The sequence below is a fragment of the Ictalurus punctatus genome, chromosome 13, assembly GCF_001660625.3.
Source record: "Ictalurus punctatus breed USDA103 chromosome 13, Coco_2.0, whole genome shotgun sequence".
Classification (NCBI taxonomy): Eukaryota; Metazoa; Chordata; class Actinopteri; order Siluriformes; family Ictaluridae; genus Ictalurus; species Ictalurus punctatus.
In genome coordinates this window covers 28,346,619-28,350,275 of record NC_030428.2, presented here as the reverse complement: position 1 = coordinate 28,350,275, position 3,657 = coordinate 28,346,619, and the positions used below count along the sequence as shown (strand labels likewise).

The 3,657-nt window shown below is 36.1% G+C and overlaps 1 long non-coding RNA gene across 1 annotated transcript; it reads right to left on the bottom strand.

Moving 5' to 3' along the window:
* LOC108273625 (uncharacterized) lies at positions 1 to 2,710 on the bottom strand. The gene is made up of 4 exons (XR_001814326.3): positions 2,612 to 2,710; positions 1,436 to 1,540; positions 1,198 to 1,265; positions 1 to 1,075 (listed from the first exon to the last, which is right to left on the bottom strand). It is a non-coding gene; the product is annotated as an uncharacterized LOC108273625 (long non-coding RNA).
* Positions 2,711 to 3,657: the final 947 nt, after the last annotated feature.

Below are 3,657 nucleotides of genomic sequence, written 5' to 3'. Positions count from 1 at the left end.
TTTTGTTTTTCATTTTTTATTCGTCTCTCGATTTCATGTTACATTGTATTACATTTGACCACAAACAATAAACACTGTTTCCTTATTAATCCTTTTTGGGAAGGTTTAAGGGCAGGTGTTTGTGTTTATTTATTTATTTTTTGTCATTTGAGAAGCATGTATATGGTTAATGGGTTTAGATGGGTTTAGGCTACTCTACACCTTTACATTCACCCTCAATTATACTGTAGGTTAAATAACTACTAATTATATATCATATATACTTATGGCAACAATAAATCACATTCCCATAACTTGATTAGGAAAATTATTTGACAAATTCATCATCAGTTTATTCTACGGTAGTATGACCAATGTAGACCGAGTAACACTGACTAGATATAAAGATGCTGGCCTGAGTAACATTCTATAATTCATATCTTATAGCAGAAAAATAACAAGGGTTTGGAAAATCTTCAATATTTAACAAATTCATAACCAATCTTTTTTAAAGTTCAATAACATTTTATAAATATACTACAAGTTTGGATATTGAACAACTTAAACTACGTTTTGGCCTTTACACGCAGTTTTTCACACATAGCTATCCTTTTAATGGCACAAATACAGGGCATTGTTTCTACAAGTCATATGAGAGAAATATTGAGATGAAAGGCAGAAAGGCAAACAAATCATAAAACAGCCGTCAAGTTCAAAGTCAAGAGACAGTCGATTAATAAACTGGAGGAACTGGGAAAGGCAAAATCACCACTCAAGAAAATAGCAGCAAGCCAAACCACCAAACATAGGATGACAGGCTTGGCCACATCAGGAGTACAGAACTAACTAAGTGTAGACTTCACAACCTGATGGTGAGTGAAACTCTCTTATAAAGTGTGTGTGTATGTGTGTGTGTGTGTGTGTGTGTGTGTGTGTGTGTGTGTTTGATCGAGCAAAGGTGTGCTCAATCAGAATCCTGTGACTGTGAACAAGGCAGAGTATCTGCATTCTGCCGACTGTAGTCCTGGGAACTGGACTTCATCAGCTCAGCAGCACTCAGTCTTTTTTCACTTGGTATTTGTGTGTTTCTTTGACACTGATGGAAACAAGAAAAAAGAAAAGTCACATGAGATCTGGAATGAATGATTAAATCGTTCATTTCAGAATCCGAGTCGATCATTTGTAACGGGATTATCGTTCTAGAAATCTCTCACTTACGTGTAGCTGTCAATTCCTTTTGGAGTAGGAACTTTAATCTGTGTCGTGTTCTTCACCGTCAACGTGGCCTGCAAAAGGAAGGACGGGTGAGAGTCACGATTGCACAAATAACAGAAACAAAAAATATAGCGTGCAAATTTTCACTATAATCAATTTAAAAGTTCTGATTATGGAAAAAAAAAAACCTCCAGAACATTTCGAGTTTCTACGTAGATGTAGATTAGGTTAATATAATCACCTGAGTAGAAGTGACTCCATACCGGACGACTTGATTGCTTGTTCCAGAGGTGGCAGTGGAGGAACTCACACTTTTCTTCAGACTATTATTCATTCTGCTCTTCTTCTGCAAATGACATCATAACACGCTTAATGATGAACAGTGCTGTTTAATTCTGATCGGGGTCCTGTGTGTGAAACACTGTGTGTAATCGCTGATATGGTGAAGTTTTCTATTCTGTAAGGAGATGTTTCATCAGAAGGAGTCTCCAGTGTCGGCGCTTTGTAACAGTCGGAGGTAAAGCTGTAACTTCAACCTTTCAGACATCTTCAGAACGGACGAGTTTACGTGTTGCGATTGGCAAGTTGTTGTTTTTTTTTTGGTCTTATTAACTTCAAGAAGGAGCAAAAAGACAGACTGGCGAGTTAGAATAGAATAGCTGCTGGAATGGAAGTGTAAGTGAGAACAGGAACTAGTTTTTCACGTTCCACAACAATAAAAGTAATTATTAACCCAATATAAATGTATGGAAAAAATAATTAAGTAAGTGTTTACATATTACGTCCATGTTAATATCAATATATTTTCTCTGCTTTATTTGCATAAATACCTCAGCTACATTTAATACTACATGAAAATAACGTTGACATCAGTTATTATCAGCTATTTATACAGATACAATCAATTCAATTATTTAATTAAACAGATTTATGTTTTGGTTTTTTTTGTTTTGTTTTTTTCAAACCATCCACTTCTCATTGGTCTCGTTGTTTGTAGTAGTTTCTTTTGAAATCACAGTGTGTGTGTGTGTGTGTGTGTGTGTGTGTGTGTGTGTGTGTGTGTGTGTGTGTGTGAAAGATAAACTCTGTTCGTGAGCGGTTTCTGAGATTAAATAATAAATAAAATAGTCATTAATTACATTATAACTTTATAACGTAGCGAATATATTTGTCTCATGTCATTGGCACATGTCATACTTTTTAAAAATCGTCTGCCAAATACCCCCAAAAACATTTCGACTCATTTCTATACATTTTGCTGTCAAATTAAATGTCAAGTCACAACCTGAGCCTCTACGGTTTTCATTTCCATTTCAGTTTACACCGGTTCCCTAGTGAGATTCTCCAAATGATTTGTTTCCATTGCTCATTTTTTGAACGAGTAAATTTGAAGATGAACATGAACGGAGATGCTTACCTGTAGACGTCTGCCCTGTGTGCACGATGAGATGGATGTATTGAGATGGATGTTCTCACATGTTGTTCCGGGGGCTTTTTATTGCCGCCGGAGCATGACGTAGCGGTGAGATTTGGGGAAATTCTCGTCACGCTGACTGAACAGGTTTCTCAATGCATACCGGTAAATATGTCACGAAGACATCAGCTGTCAAAACCGTGAATTCAAGAGCCATCAACATGAACTGTGGATCCAATGCAAGATACAAGTACATACAGACTATAAGCGATGACATGGCACGCACACATAACAACAACAACAAACAACATAACCTTGACAATAAGAGACTAAAAAACTAGAACTTAAATAGTTGTGTTGATCATGGTGACACGCAGGGGCCGATTAATGATATCATTGTAAAAATGAATAATATCACTACTTTAAAGTCCATGACGAGGACATCAGAGAAGATGCATCTTAAGATTTTGTGGTTTCTCAGTAACAAAAGACGACAAGTCGTGTTTTTTTTTTTTTTTTTTGGTCTTATTAAGTTCAAGAGAGAGAGAAAAAGAGAGGTTGGTGATGAAAGTGTTTATGTGTTTGCAAATCGCTGTGCTATAAGAGGAATAAAACACTCGCGGACGTGCTGTTACAGGAAAACACTCGACTCCAGAGCCGTAACAGTAACTCCACTTCATCACACCACTGCGTTGTTCATTTTTATTCCTCTAACAGCACTACAAACAGTGTTTTATTTCTTTTAATGAAATGAAGTCGCTGCTGTTGTTACACAATAAATCAGGTGCTTCAGTAAATGTAAAAAAAAGAAACTTTCAGTTCGTTCTAAAACTCATGAATTCATCGTCAACTCAGAGCCGAGAAACATTTTGCTCATCTGCTGTGTTAAATGTCGTCACTTTGGCATCCGTCACTGTGTCATATAGAAAGCAAGTGTTTGAGATGTGAATAAATCACGATCAAGACATTAATCAATGTCCATGTCAATTAATTACAAATGAAAGAATTTAAATATCCTGTTATTTCTAAGCACTTTATTATTTTAACAA